This window comes from Bos javanicus, chromosome X, assembly GCF_032452875.1.
Source record: "Bos javanicus breed banteng chromosome X, ARS-OSU_banteng_1.0, whole genome shotgun sequence".
In the NCBI taxonomy this organism is placed as follows: domain Eukaryota; kingdom Metazoa; phylum Chordata; class Mammalia; order Artiodactyla; family Bovidae; genus Bos; species Bos javanicus.
This window is the reverse complement of record NC_083897.1, coordinates 91633189-91650342: the sequence shown is the minus strand read 5'-3', so window position 1 is coordinate 91650342 and position 17154 is coordinate 91633189. Positions and strand designations below refer to the sequence as shown.

Sequence of the window (17154 nt, the reverse complement as noted above, 5' to 3'; positions counted from 1 at the left end):
CTGAATATTCATTGGAAGGACTGACGCTGAAGCTGAATTTCCAATACTTTGGCCACCTGATGCAAAGAGCGAACTCATTAGAAAAGACCCTGATGCTGGAAAAGATTGAGGGCAGGAGGAGAAGGGGGAAAAAGATGAGATCGTTAGATACCATCACCAACTCAATGGACAGGAGTTTGAGCAAACTGTGGGAGATAATGAAGGACAGGGAAGCCTGGCTTGCTATAGTCCATGGGGTTACAAAGAGTCGGACATGACTGAGTGACTGAAGAACAACAACAAAGTAAAGTTGAAGATATGCATAAACTATTACTAGCAAATCCCTCTCCCAGATATGTATCTCAAGCACATGTGGAACAGGAGCAGTACTGTTCACAACAGCCAAAAACTGAAAGCAATCCAAATGTTCATAAGTAGTACAATGCACAAGTAGGTGTGCACGTGGAAACGTGTCTGTATACACATGTGAAGAAATGATTACCATAAAAGGCAAGTCAGGATAAATGGTTACCTCTGAGAGAGAACCATTACCTCTGGTAGAGAATTGAGGCTTCTAGATAACTTGCAATGTTCTATATTTGGTGTTGAAAGGTTCTTTTATGGGTGTTTACTTTATAATTACTCATTTCAGTGTACTTTTACACTTTATGCAACTTTTAGTATTTTTATTATATTACACAATATGAAAAACATTAAAAAAAAAAGAATCTAGGGCCTTCATATAGAACTCCTTTAAAGCATCCCCTAAGAGCATGTGTTCTCAATCTCATAAGGGATGATATAAAAAGCATCCACCCCTTTGTGAAAGCTATAGGCACTGGTTATCCACATTCATTTATAATAGAATTCTTAGAACGGGAAGCCCGGGCAGGCTACGGTCCTACCAGCAGTGCCATTTCCCTGAGAGTTGCTAAGGGCAGTTGTTCAAGTCCCTCCAAGCACAGGAATCGGTGAACAGAATGCTATCTTAGCTTCCCTTACATTCAAGATTTTACCACCAGTTTTTTCCTAGTCCTGGTTTTTGGCCAAAAAAAAAAAAAAGTTTGTGAAGCAAAGACAAAGTTCAAACAAGGCCAGGACCACCCAAGGGATCTGGTGCAAAGCTGCTTCCATCCTCCTCCCTTCTGTAAAAATCTCCATTCCTATCAAAGGATAGGAATGTCCTATCCTTTGTCCAATCAATGTCATATCCAATGTCCAATCAATGTCATACCATGTGCTTCTCAGCCACACTCACCCCTTCTTCTACAAAATAGAGCATCTTTCTCACCTTCCTCTCCACTCTTAAACCCTGTATCTTTCCCCATCTTTGATGATCCCATGGCTAGCTTGTTCATCTCCCAGTTTCACAGTTCCTTGACCTCCTCCACTCCAATTCACCCACCCACAGAACCTTCTCATCATTCAGAACTACTTTTCCTCTGAAATCTTAAACTCCAATATCCTACTCTGACCATAATTTCTTATTCGCAATTCCACCTTTTAAACATCCACTCTTTGAGCTTTGAAGTTGCCATACAGCTTCATATCTTCCCAGCTTCTCTACAGAATCCTACTGAGAATACACTCTTTCCTGATGAGACTAGATCCCATGGTCTATAACCTGAACAAACCTCATCAGTAACCTCAACAACCCACTTAGCCCTTCAAACCTCCCACCACTCAAAATCATCATCACACATTCATAAATCTAAAATCAAATTCAACGTTTGCCTTCCTTGCTCCCACTTCTTGGCAGCTGAATACACCTGGAAAAAAGGACAAGACTAAAATCACTTTATTTCCAGCTCAGATATGCATTTATTACTTACTGCCCATCAATCTTCTCCCATTCCCCAGAGAAGGGTGCAACCTTACTCCTCCTTCCTCTGGCCCCTGTTCATCCCCTCGCACACTCCAGAAAGCCCTTACTACCTTATCACAGAGAATGTACCAGGGCAAGAAAGAAACTCTCAATTTCTTGCCTCTCCACAACCTCACAAACAAGCCTTTCTGACCCTCTTTAACTCTGATATTAGAAGTGATGCCCCTTCTCTTGCTCATGGCCAGTTCTTCCACATATTCACTATACCATACCTTTTCCACACCTGTTTCTCCAGTTACCCCATTTCTCTCCTCTATTTTCAACAACCTCTTTGACTTTATTAGCTCCTCCACTACAGAGCATATGAACATGCTCAAATTTCTCATCCTGAAAATATACATATACCACTTGTTATCTATTCTACTTTTCATAGACAACAGTCTACATTCACTTCATCAACACCTTTGCCAACTACATTACTGGTTCTCTCTGCCTTCACCAACACAGATCGATACACACTCACTGCCCTGGCTTCCCCTAAATCCTTAACCTAACAGAACCGTCTCAAGTCTGTATCTTATATATCCATGTAGATGAATTTCACATTATATACTTTTAAAAGTTTAAGACAGTAGTTTTAAAAGAGAAGTGCAATACACGTTTTTTAGTATACAGCAATGCCCGGCACAGAGAAACATATAAAAGGAGATAAGCATCTTCAATCATCATTTCACTCTCCCAGAGATAACTATTAAAGCGACATACTAATCTCCAGGAGAAGCCAAAAAAAAATCACCTCACTCCCTCCCTCTCCATACCCTTAAATCCCAAGGAGAGGAGGAAGAGGAATTCTCAATATTACTTAAGGATACACAATTGGGCCTCAGTGCCAACTGGTGGAGCTTTGAAGAGGAAAAGCACAATAAGCCAAAGTTTTGGTGTGGCCTGTTAAATAAAAAATCATTCTGATACTTGTTAAAATGGTAAGAAAGACTTTATTAAAGACTACTGTGATAGGTGTCAAGACTACTGCAGTACAGGGGAGAGATTGGACTCAACTATGAATACAGTTAAAGACAGTTGGGGATCTACAGGCATGGAGCTATAGAAAATTACTAAAAGGAGACATCAAAACTAAGTTGATCTTTGCTAAACTGACTTGGGATTCTCGCTGAAGGCAGATCAGAGTGCTAAAATATCAAGCAAGGGTGGGGGGACTTGCTAAATTGACTTGGCAGGATTCTTTCTAAAACTGAGCTAAGTAGGCCAAGACAATGCCCAAGGATAAAGTTTAGTTGAAAAAAGGGCTCAAAGGAGCATGACTAATGTTAGGTCAAGGAGAATCTTTATTGTGGTTTCCCATCCCTCCGCCTTCCATGGGAAATGCTTCTCCACTGAAATATTCTAAAGTCTACATCCATGGCAATGAGACAGCCCCTGGATATACACCCACATACAGAATTATAAACACATAACACTACATCTATGTGTGTATGCACAGATCTATTTTAATATATTATTCTATATGTATGTGTGGTGTGTGGGACAGTCATGTGTGTGTGTATGTATATACATTATATATTAAACACTTTATACCTGTTGCATATAGTTCTATGTGTAATATATATAATCTATCGTGTGTATATATATACTCTATAGTATATATGTTATAACCTATTGTAATGCACACACACACACACTTCTCCCACATGCTACACACATACCTGAGGTTCACTGTAACATGACATTCTTTCTCCTCTGTTTCTCCTCCTTATTATTCTCCTACTGCCCCATTCCTCCCCACCCAGCCAGTGTATCATCAGTACATCACAGGGGTGATTATATATCTTATCTGCTTTAGACAATTTCATTACTTCTCCTTCATAGCCTTCAGAGTGAAATCTCAGTTCTCTGACCTGACTTTTGGGGCTCTCAACATCCTGGACCCCATCCAGGTCTCCAATTTTGTCTCTCTTCCCCTACATAAAACTTATGTTTCAGTTATGACCAACTATATACATACCTTTCCTTAAATACATCAAGATCCCTCTGCCTCTTTCAGTTTCCTCTGACTGAAACCCTTCATAGCTCCTCTACCTTCATACTTCTTCTATTCATCCAATATCAAACATTAAAATTCTGAAAGAGATGGGAATACCAGACCACCTGATCTGCCTCTTGAGAAATTTGTATGCAGGTCAGGAAGCAACAGTTAAAACTGGACATGGTACAACAGACTGGTTCCAAACAGGAAAAGGAGTTCATCAAGGCTGTATATTGTCACCCTGCTTATTTAACTTATATGCAGAGTACATCATGAGAAACGCTGGACTGGAAGAAACCCAAGCTGGAATCAAGACTGCCAGGAGAAATATCAATAACCTCAGATATGCAGATGACACCACCCTTACGGCAGAAAGTGCAGAGGAACTAAAAAGCCTCTTGATGAAAGTGAAAGAGGAGAGTGAAAAAGTTGGCTTAAAGCTCAACATTCAGAAAACAAAGATCATGGCATCCAGTCCCATCACTTCATGGGAAATAGATGGGGAAACAGTGGAAACAGTGTCAGACTTTATTTTTCTGGGCTCCAAAATCACTACAGATGGTGACTGCAGCCATGAAATTAAAAGACACTTACTCCTTGGAAGGAAAGTTATGACCAACCTAGATAGCATATTCAAAAGCAGAGACATTACTTTGCCAACAAAGGTTCGTCTAGTCAAGGCTATGGTTTTTCCTGTGGTCATGTATGGATGTGAGAGTTGGACCGTGAAGAAGGCTGAGCGCCGAAGAATTGATGCTTTTGAACTGTGGTGTTGCAGAAGACTCTTGAGAGTCCCTTGGACTGCAAGGAGATCCAACCAGTCCATTCTGAAGGAGATCAGCCCTGGGATTTCTTTGGACGGAATGATGCTAAAGCTGAAACTCCAGTACTTTGGCCACCTCATGCGAAGAGTTGACTCATTGGAAAAGACTCTGATGCTGGGAGGGATTGGGGGCAAGAGGAGAAGGGGACGACAGAGGATGAGATGGCTGGATGGCATCACTGACTCGATGGACGCGAGTCTCAGTGAACTCCGGGAGTTGGTGATGGACAGGGAGGCCTGGCGTGCTGCGATTCATGGGGTCGCAAAGAGTCGGACACGACTGAGCGACTGATCTGATCTGATCTCTTTCCAAGGCATTTTCAAATGCCCATTCTCTGCTGCCACAGACTGTCAATCCCACTTGCCTATGCCCACCAGAGTACCGATCATACTTTAGTCACTGACTGTTTATTCATATTACCACTATAATGAACCTTCATCAAGGACAAGAAACTAGTCAGATTTACCTTCACATCTCCTATACCAAACATAACACCATATATATCATTGTAAGTGAATTTTTGCTGAATGAATGAAAAACTACATAAATAAAGCCATTCAAATGTATTCAAAATAGAGAGGAAAAGAGCACATGACAAAAAAAAATCTCCTGAGCATTCACATCTTGTTTTCTAAGTACCAATCCTTACTGAAAGAATACACGATTCCTTGCAAAATGACTGATTCCAGCACTGGGGCAGACAGTGTACATGATGAGCCTAAAATGTATCAGAGAGCAATGAAGTCAAGATCTAATGAATTCTTGTCAAATGATACAGGAAACAAATGAAAACTACTTCTAATTTCTAAAATGGCACAATTTGTTTGATCCCTCTGAGCATCTCTGGCGGGTGTGAGGTATGATTCTAAACATGATTTTGCCTCCCTACTGCCTTGTTGGGGTTTTTCCTTTGCCCTTGGACGTGGGGTATCTTTTTTGGTGGGATCCAACATTCTCCTGTCAATGGTTGTTCAGAGTGAGTTGCAGTTTTAGAGTTCTCACAGGAGAAGATGAATGCACATCCTTCAACTCCACCATCTTGAATAATCCCCATTAAACCCATACTCCCGCTTTGGGCGAATTTAATTCAGGAGACCACTGTATCTACTACTGTGGGCAAGAATCCCTTAGAAGAAATGGACTAGCCCTCACATTCAACAAAGGAGTCCAAAATGCAGTATTTGGGTACAATGTTAAAAACGACAGAGTGATCTCTGCTGGTTTCCAAGGCAAAACATTCAATACCACAGTAATACAAGTCTATGCCCCAACCACCAGTGCCGAATAAGCTGAAGTTGAAAGGTTCTATGATGAGCTACAAGACCTTCTAGAACTAACAACAAAAGAAAGATGCCCTTTTCATCATAGGGGACTGGAATGCAAAACTAGGAAGTCAAGAGATACCTAGAGTAACAGGCAAGTTTGGCCTTGGAGTACAAAATGAAGCAGGGCAAAACGGATGTGCAGATAGCACCACCCTTATGGCAGAAAGCAAAGAACTGAATAGCCTCTTGATGAAAGTGAAAGAGGAGAGTGAAAAAGATGGCTTAAAACTCAACATTCAGAAAACTAAGTTCATGGCATCTGGTCTCATCATTTCATGGCAAATAGATGGGGAAACAATGAAAACAGTGAGAGACTTTATTTTGGGGGCTCAAAAATCACTGCAGATGCGAACTGCACTGCAGACTGCAACAATGAAATTAAAAGACACTTGCTGCTTGGAAAAAAAGCTATGACCAACCTAGATAGCATATGAAAAAGCAGACACATTACTCTGCCAAGAAAGGTCTGTGTAGTCAAAGCCATGGTTTTTCCAGTAGTCATGTATGGCTGTGAGAGGTGGACTATAAAGAAAGCTGAGCACCAAAGAATTGATGCTTTTGAGCTGGGGTGTTGGAGAATACTCTTCAGAGTCCCTTGGACTGCAAGGAGATCCAACCAGTCAATCCTAAAGGAAATCAGTCCTAAGTGTTCATTGGCAGGACTGATACTGAAGCTGAAACTACAATACTTTGGCCACCTGATGTGAAGAACTGATTCACTGGAAAAGACCCTGATGCTGGGAAAGACTGAAGGCAGGAGAAGAAGGGGACGACAGAGGATGAGATGGTTGGATGGCATCACCAGTTCGACATACATGAGTTTGAGCAGGCTCTGGGAGTTGGTGATGTACCAGGAAGCCTGGTGTGCTGCAGTTCATGGCGTCACAAAGAGTCAGACATGAATGAGTGACTGAATGGAACTGAACTGATGGGTTTAATAAATACACACTAATATACATATAAAACAGATAAGTAACAAGGATTTACTGTATAGCATAGGCACTATATTCAATATCTTATAATAACCTCTAATGGAAAATAATCAGAATAAATATATGTCTGTAACTGAATCACTTTGCTGTAGACCTGAAACACAGCATTGTAAACCAACTATACCTCAGTGAAAAATTTTAATCACAATGGATACACATTAAATACATAAAAATCCATGAATTCTTAATGATATTAAGCAATGAAGGTCTCTAGGAAATCAATTCTGAAAACTGATATATGAAAAAAAGCATTTATCCTTTGTTTTAAATGTTAACAGTTTTTAACTTAACTACAGTTAATTTATACTGTTGTGTTAGTTTCAAGTGTATGGTAAAGTGACTCAGTTATATACACATATGTGTATGTATATATAGCTTTTCACATTCTTTTCCATTATAAGTTATTATGAGATACTGAGCACAGTTCCCTGTACTACACAATAGGATCTTGCTGTTTATCCGTTTTATAAATAGTAGTGTATATTTTAATCCCAAACTTCTAATTTATCTCTTGCTCCCCTAATCCTACTATCCCATTTGGTAAACGTCAGTTTGTTTTCTATGTCTGTGAGTCTATTTCTGTTCATAAATCTTGAGTTTCTTTTAATGAAACATAAATTAGAACAAAAAAACATATCTGGCAAGGAAAAGTTCTCCTTTATAAAATAATCCCAGCTAATAAATGCAGAATAACTGGTAGAATTCTACCACTACTTTACAACCACTACTGAAATACTGAATTTAGACAGTTATCTCCAATGGCTCTGAAAATCAACAGGAGAAAGGTTGGGAGGAAATGCTACAATGGAGGGATCAGGCTGAGATCACCTGAAAACACAAATCAACCCCAGCATCAGTTAAAAAGATAAAATCACCCATGAGGTATTGCAATAAAAAGTGCATTACACTGCCTGAGATGATTCTTACCTTTAAAAAAATAATTAAACTGAAGCTAATCAAGCCTCTAGCTCTAAATTCCAGTGAAGAGGAAATATGGGAAGGAGAAAACAATAAAAACCACATCAAAGAAGCAATCATCTAAGTCCATTTGTCAATCAGACAAATGACTTAGTTTCTCCAATAAATCAACAGTCTTTAAAATTGGCAGGGCATGGGGGTGGGGGCTTTAGAGGATTTACAGGAAAAGAGACTCAAGAGAAAAACAGCCAGTAGCAATAAATGGTCTTTTTTGGATATAGATTTAACAAAGCTACTGTAAATAGACATTTTTCAGACAATCATGGAAATCTGAATATGAACTGAGTATTAGACAATATAAAGCACTACTGTTAATCTTATTAAGTATAACAGCCTCAGTTCAGTTCAGTCACTCAGTCGTGTCCGACTCTTTGCGACCCCATGAATCGCAGCACGCCAGGCCTTCCTGTCTATCACCAACTCCCAGAGTTCACTCAGACTCACGTCCATCGAGTCAGTGATGCCATCCACGCATCTCATCCTCTGTCGTCCCCTTGTGGTTCCTTATTTAACACACCTATGACTTAAGGATCCATAATGAGTTATTTACCTGTCCAATGACGTAGTGGCTGAGTGCCGTTTTCTCAAATACCCCAGTGAGAAAAGTGGGTGAGGAGAAAAAATAAAACGAAATTGGTTAAACAGTATTAATTGTTGAAGCTTGGGAAAGGATTATGCATGGTTATGTGTGGTGCATGTGCTTACTACTTTCTTCTTTAAAACTATTTGAAAATTTCAGGAATAAAAGAAAAAAAAAAAACAGAAGCCAACGTGAAGGAGTTTCATATGACTACTTCCAAACCAGACAGTTTGAGCAACAGAAGAAGTAATGACTTGAAAAGTACTAAATATATAACAAGTTCAATAAAATATAGAAAACAATAAAATCTTAAGAAATATAAAAACACATTAGGTTGGATAATAGTTTTAAATAAAAGACAGTTTGAAAAAAATCTGAAAATGCAGTAGGTAGGTATATGATATTAGGGAATTATTGTTAAGTTTTCTTAGTAAGATGATGGCAATTAAATTATTTACAAAGTGTTCCTAATATTAGGAGATGAACAATGAGATATTTGTGGGAAAAGTATCAAATTGACCTATTAAACTGGTATCTGAATCAAAATGCCAAGGATTTTTGTGAAAACTGACAAGCTGATTCTAAAATGTGTGCATGCTAAGTCAATTCTGGCGTGTCCAACTCTTGGCAACCCTAGAGACCGCAGCCCTTCAGTCTCCTCTGTCCATGGGATTCTCCAGGCATGAATACTGAAGTGGGTTGCCATGCCCTCCTCCACTGGATGTTCCTGACGGATCAAACCCACATCTCTTAAGTCTTCTGCATTGGCAAGCAGGTTCTTTACAACTAGTGCCACATGGGAAGCCCTCTAAAAAATATATACGGGTGAAAATGAGTATAATAACCAAATCAATCTATAGATTCAATGCAATCTGTATCAAGCTACCAATGGTATTTTTCACAGAAGTAGAACAAATTATTTCACAATTTGTATGGAAATACAAAAAACCTTGAAAAGCCAAAGCAATCTTGAGAAAAAGAATGGAACTGGAGGAATCAACCTGCCTGAATTCAGACTATACTACAAAGCTACAGTCATCAAGACAGTATGGTACTGGCACAAAGACAGAAATATAGATCAATGGAAAAAATAGAAAGCCCAGAGATAAATCCATGCACATATGGACACCTTATCTTTGACAAAGGAGGCAAAAATACACAATGGATTAAAGACAATCTCTTTAACAAGTGGTGCTGGGAAAACTGGTTAACCACCTGTAAAAGAATGAAACTAAAACACTTTCTAACACCATACACAAAAATAAACTCAAAATGGATTAAAGATCTAAATGTAAGACCAGAAACTATAAAACTCCTAGAGGAAAACACAGGCTAAACACTCTACGACATAAATCACAGAAGGATCCTCTATGACCCACTTCCTAGAGGAATGGAAATAAAAGCAAAAATAAACAAATGGGACCTAACTAAACTTAAAAGCTTTTGCACAACGAAGGAAACTATAAGCAAGGTGAAAAGACAGCCTTCAGAATGGGAGAAAATAATAGCAAATGAAGCAGTTGACAAACAATTAATCTCAAAAATATATAAGCAGCTCATGCAGCTCAATACCAGAAAAATAAATGACCCAATCAAAAAATGGGCCAAAGAACTAAACAGACATTTCTCCAAAGAAGACATACAGATGGCTAACAAACACATGAAAAGATGCTCAACATCACTCATTATCAGAGAAATGCAAATCAAAATCACAATGAGGTACCATCTCATGCTGGTCAAAATGGCTGCTATGAAAAAGTCTACCAACAATAAATGCTGAAGAGGGTGTGGAGAAAAGGGAACCCTCCTACACTGTTGGTGGGCATGCACACTAGTAGAACCACTATGGAGAACAGCGTGGAGATTCCTTAAAAAACTGGAAATAGAACTGCCATTTGACCTAGCAATCCCACTGCTGGGCATACACATCGAGGAAACCAGAATTGAAAGAGACACATGTACCCCAATGTTCATGACAGCACTGTTTACATGGAAGCTAGGACACGGAAGCAACCTAGATGTCCATCGGCAGATGAATGGATAAAGAAAGCTGTGGTACATATACACAATACAATATTACTCAGCTATTAAAAACAATGCATTTGAACCAGATGTAATGAGGTGGATGAAACTGGAGCCTACTATACAGAGTGAGGTAAGTCAGAAAGAAAAACTCCAATATAGTACATTAATGCATATATATGGAATTTAGAAAGATGGCAACAATGACCCTATACGTGAGACAGCAAAAGAGACACAAATATAAAGAACAGACTTTTGGACTCGGTGGGAGAAGGTGAGGGTGGGATGATTTTAGAGAATAGCATTGAAACATGTATATTACCATATGTGAAATAGATCACCAGTCCAAGTTCGATGCATGAAACAGGGCACACAAAGCCAGTGCACTGGGACAACCCAGAGAGCTGGGATGGGGAGGGGTTCGGGATGAGGGACACATGTACACCTCTGGCTGATTCATGTCAGTGTATAGCAAAAACCACTACAATATTGCAGAGTAATTAGCCTCCAATTAAAATAAATATATTAACTAGTTTTTTTAAATGTATATGGAATTCAAAAGGCCAAGAATAACCAAAGCATTATTAAAGATAAAGAGCAAAATTGTAGGACTTACTGACCACATATAAGATACATTATAAAGTTACATTAATTATGACAGTGGTACTAATAGAAAAACCAAAATGAAATGAATTCAGAAATAAACCCACATATATAACCTAATCATCTGATTTATGAAGAAGATGATGATGCTAGAGGGAAAGGATGATCTTTTCAATAAATGGTATTGAATTGCTGGATGTCTGTTTCAAAACAACAACACAACAACAATGGGCCTTTATCCATATATCATACTGGCAACATACAATAAAATCAGTATCAAATGAACTAGAAATATAAATGAGATTAAACAATAACATCACATAGAAAAACATCTCTATGACTTTGAGAAAGGCAAAGATTTCTTAACCAGGACAAACAAGCACTACCCGTATAGAGGAAAAATTATGAACTCAACAATATTAAAATTGAGATACAAGCATATCTTGTTTTACTGTGCTTCACAAATACTGCATTTTTTACAAATTAAAGGTCTGTGGCAACCCTGTGTGATGCTGGTTAACACTTTTTAGTAATAAAGTATTTTTTAATTAAGGTATATTCTTTTTTAGACAGTGCTATTGCACACTTGGAGTTTCCCAGGTGGCCAATGCGGGAGACACAGATTTTGGGCTGGGAAGATCCCCTGGAGGAGGAAATGGCAACCCACTCCAGTAGTCTTGCCTGAAATCTGGTGGGTTACAGTCCATGGGGTCACAAAGAGTTGGACAAGACTTAACGACTGAGCATGCATGCATTGCACACTTACTTGACTACAGCATAGTGCAAAATTGACTTTTAAACGCACTTGAAACCAAAAAATGTGTATGATTTGTTTTATTGTGATATTCACTTTACTGCAATGGTAGTAGCAAACCTGCAATATCTCCAAAATGTGGTTGTATTCAGTTCATCAAAAGACACCATTAAGAGTCTGAAAGTGCAAGCAATTGAAAATTTGCAATAAACAGATCTAACAAAGTATTCACATTCTTACTAAAGAAAGATCTTCTACAGAACAATAAGAAAAGGATGGTCCAGGAGAAAAAGTGGTCAAAAGACTTGAATAGGTACCTTGAAAAAAAGATATCTAAGCCAACAAACAGGAAAAGATGCACATTTATCAGCAGAGATATGCAAAATAAAACCACAAGATACTATTAATAACCACTAGAATGGTTACATATTTTTTCCTTAAAAAGACAACACAGTATGTGTTGGCAATATTCTAGAGCATTGGAACTCTTAAAATTTTCTATTAGGAGTTTTTTTAGTACAACTGCTTTGGAAAATTGGTTGGCAATACGTACTAAAGCTAATCTTATCCATAACCTATGAATTAATCAATTCTACTCTTAGGTATATGTTCAACAGAAATCTGTGTATATATCACCAAAAGACATGTTGTAGAATGTTTATAGTACTATTTGCAAATTGCCTATCAGTTGTGGCATATTCACACAATGGAATACAGAGCTATAAGAATGAAGGAATTACTACTACACTCGATAACTTGGCTCAGTATCAAAAACAAAATCTTAAGCCAAAGTCAACCACACACAAAAACATACCAAATCTTTATAAAGTCCCAAAACGGGAAAATTATTATACAGTGATAGAAGCCAAGATGTGGTTAATTTGAGGTTTAGATTGTAACTGGTAGGGAAATATATTCAAGGGATTTCAGATACTGATAATTGCTTTTTTTAAAATGAAGTATGCTGTTGTTTAGTCGTTAAGTTGTGTCCCACTTTTTTGCAATCTCCTCTATCCATGGATTTTTCAGGCAAGAATACTGAAGCAAGGTGCCATTCCTTCTCCAGGGGATCTTCCAGGACCAAGCATCGAACCTGCATTGCCTGCACTGGCAGGCAGATTCTTTAACAATGAGCCACCAGGGAAGCCCAACATGAATTTACAGTTGATTTACAGTATTATATTAGTTTCAGGTGTATAGCATGGTGACTCAGATTATACTCCATTTAAAATTATTACAATAGCTATAAATCCATGTGCTATACAATATATCCTTATTGCTTATCTATTTTATACATAGTAGTTTGTATCTCTTAACCCCATACCTGCTATTTGCCCCTCTCCCTACTGGTAACCACTAGTTTGTTTTCTATATCACCAAGTCTGTTTCTGTTTTGCTATATATATATTCATTTGTATTATTTTTTAGATTCCAAATATAAGTGATACCATAAAGTATCTGTATTTCTCTGTTTCACTAAGCATAATATTCTCTAGGTACATACAACACTGCTACAAATGGCAGAATTTCATTCTTTTTTATGGCTGAGTAATTGCAAAGCTTCACTGCTAGCTCAGTGGTAAAGAATCTGCCTGCCAATGTAGGAGATAAGAGTTGGATCCCTGGGTCAGGAAGATCCCCTTAAGAAAATGGCAACCTACTCCAGTATTCTTGCTGGGAAATCCCCCAGACTGAGGAGCCTGGCGAGCTACAGTACAGGGGGTAGCAAAAGAGTCGGACACGACTTAGTGACTAAAGAACAATATTCCATTGTACATATACACCATATCTTTATCCATTCATCTGCTGATGGACACTTGGGTCGTTTCCATATCCTGGCCATTGTAAATAGTACTGCTAAGAACACTGGAGTGCACACATCTTTCCAAATTAGTGTTTTCACTTTTTCCAGATATATACCATGAGTGGAATTGCTGGATCATGTGGTAGGTTACACAGTGGTGACAATGCTTTCAGCTGTACCCTTATGTATTCATACCCCAATAAAAGTTAAAAAGGAAAAAAAGAATAAAAAGTTTGAAAATGGGAAAAAAAATAAAGTAAGTCATCACACTTTTCAGCTCTTAACATTTATAACTAGGAAGTAAATCAAGTACCTGATATAATCAGACTTGTGAAAGAGAGCTTACAAAATGAAATTTTTATATCCAGACTATGTCTAATAAAATTTTGTGTATTTTCTACTTCTCATTAATAAACAGAGACAGAGAGAGAGAAAGAGACAATCAGGCCAGGACTGAGTATCTGACAGACTTTAACTCCATTAACTCCACCACCATTTAGCAAGTTACTACCCACCTGAGTCTGGGTTTTGTCATCAGGAAAATGACAATGATGATACTGACTTTTAAACAGTGGTTCTGAACATTAATTAGGGAGCCAACTACATTAAAAAGGTTGTATATAAAAGACAGGCACTAAATTCATTTCAATTTACCACACCAAACATTTATGGGCAACATTACGAACATGCAGAGAAAAGAGCAGTGAGAGAGGAAAGCAAATATGCTGCAGGTTAGCATACAGTGCACCACAAATTAACACGTTGAGGAAGAGGTGAGGATAGAGGCAGACATGTCTTCCCAGAGGGGCTGGTAACTGACAATTCACCTAAATGTAGCAAGAAGCTAGCCAGGAGAAAGACAATATGGGGAACCTACATGGACAGATTAGATCATTCGAGTAGGCAGTAAGTAAGTGTTAGTCGCCCAGTCGTGCGGGACTCTTTGCAACCCCATGGACTGCAGCCCACCAGGCTCTTCTGTCCATAAGATTTTCCAGGTAAGGATACTGCAGTGGGTTGCCATTGGCTAGTGACCACAGGTAGAGGGGAGAAGAGGGAATGCTGGAAGCAAAATGACCAACAAATGCAAAGCCACTGTCATAAATATATCCCAGCTTCCCACTCATATATGTATAGTCTGTGCCCTCTTTTCCTTTAGATTTCTGCTCAAATGTCACAATACCAGGGAGGCCTTTCTGCCTTTCCTATCTAACATAGTACAACCCTCTCTATCACAACCTATTATATATTTATGATATATTCACTCATTGTCTCTCAACTATACTTAATCATCCCTTATTTTGGCAAGTCTAACACATTACAGAAGAGGGAATAAGTTGCTTGTTCAAGGAGACTGCTAGTTAAATTCCTCTTTATAACCTGAAATACCCCTCACCCTCATTATAAATTTAATTTTCTCTCTTGGAATTGAAATAATAAATTGTGATAATTAATGAATAGTCTTGCAAGACAGTTTACACACGATAAATGGTGCAAAAACATAAATTCACATTGCAACAAATGAAAAAGACAAAATTCATATTGCACCAAATAGATAATACATGCATAGCTCCAAAAAAAAAAAATCGCCTTAAAAATCTGTCAACTTGTTCTTCAATGTTGCTACTGAACACCAGGAAAATATTTACATAATAAACCCAACTCACATGAATTAATAAATTTGTGATTGGATGTCATATCTGTCAACCATTTCTGCCCTGTGAGAAATTCTAAAGATGGGAAAGCTTCCACCCTCTAAAGCTGACACCAAGTTATAAGCAAAACTCACTATGTTTGCCAGTCAAAATTTGGAGATTCAGTTGTATACCAAAATTTTTTTATGTCATAGGCTGAAACCAGTGCAATATCTGATATGTGATTTCGTTTAGGGTAATAAATAAATACAAGTACATAATCTGAACAAGTTCCTACGTCTCTGAGAGCTCTAAAAATTTTCTGCTCCTTTGCTTATTTTTAAAGACAACAAAAACAGCCTTGCCCTTGAAATAGAAGCCACACCTGGTTTTATAAAGTATTAATAAATAATTCACTGTCCTCTGCAGAAGTAGGACCAAAGAGAATCAAAAGCCTTCAGGGGGAATAAAATACTGGGGTCTAAAGGGAAAAAAAAGGGAAGAATGTAGGCTCAGACTAGGGGAAAGAAAACAGAAGTCTCTCAGTCGTTTCCGACTCTTTGCGACCCCATGGACTGTAGCCTATCAGGCTCCTCCGTCCATGGGATATTCCAGGCAAGAGTACTGGAGTGGGGTGCCATTTCCTTCTTCAGCGGATTTTCCCGACCCAGGAATCGAACCTAGGTCTCCCGCATTGCAGCAGACGCTTTACTGTCTGAGCCATCATGGAAGCCAGAGTCGGGGAAGAGGGTAGCAAAAGTTCTGAAGCTAAGAGGAGGGCGGGGTGGAAGGTGGGAGTAAGAGGTAGGAAAGAAAATCGATGGTACAGGGAATGACCCAAATTCATAAAGACCAGGAAGAGGATTCGAGATAAAGAGGTGAAGTGAAGAATAATCAGGCATAAAAGGACCATAAGAGTCAGAAGGAGGGGACGACGGCCAGCCATCTCCTGAGGAGTGAGAGAGTGGAGATAGAGATCAGAACCACAAGCGTCACAAACATCCTTCAGTGTACCCTGGAGATGAATTCTTTCCACCTCGTGGTGAAACAAAGAGGAAAGCGTTCCTGAAGTGTTTGGGGACTCACTTGTGAAAATTATCAATCCCTTTCTTTACACTCACCTTGGTGAAGAACGCCGCGACAAGATGAAGGCGTGACCGGAAGTGCTAATTTCTTTTGTTGGCGGAAGCTTTTGCCCGGGACGCCACACCCTCACCCCCGCCCTCATCACTCCCCGCCCCCACCTCCGCCTTCACTCCAGACAACTTCCTGTGTCTTTCTAGCAAGCTTTTGAAATACTGTATCTCAATGGCTCTCTCACCAGATGCGCACCTGGATAGTGACGTAGAATGTCTGGAAGAAGGAATCAGTAATTTTTTACAAATCCTACTAGCCCTAGTCATCCCAGGAACTGAGGCATCTCTGCCAAACTCTATGTATCCTATTTGTCACCTCGCCTTGCTGATTCAGACTTTCAAGTACTGTTACTTCCTTAACTCTTGGATGTCTACAGTTACATATTTACCATACTGATTAACTGCTTTCTGGAATTTAAAAATAAGTTCATTTTAATTACTGGTATAAAAATTTCAAGATCTTTAAAAAGTCTTAAATCTGAATCATTTCTGTCTTGAAATGGTATCCAGAGAGTGACATTCCATACTCAAATTTGCAAATGAAAGTGAGCTCATTTAGAAAGCATTCTTGTGTACTTTTATATCCCCCACCCAAATGAAGACAATGATAATTGACAAAAAGTTTCAATAATAAGAATAAGCCTTACTTTGGTT

The 17154-nt window shown here is 38.7% G+C and overlaps 1 protein-coding gene across 2 annotated transcripts in view; it reads right to left on the bottom strand.

Moving 5' to 3' along the window:
* Nucleotides 1-16583, bottom strand: part of MAGED1 (MAGE family member D1) — a 79789-nt gene extending 63206 nt beyond the window's left edge. The window contains exon 1 of one of the 2 annotated variants that reach the window (XM_061410134.1): nt 16486-16583. The gene's annotated coding sequence lies outside the window, so the exon portion shown is untranslated. The remainder of the gene's footprint in view (nt 1-16485) is intronic. The other variant, XM_061410135.1, reaches the window with a different exon arrangement.
* Between the last annotated feature and the right edge of the window lie 571 nt (nt 16584-17154).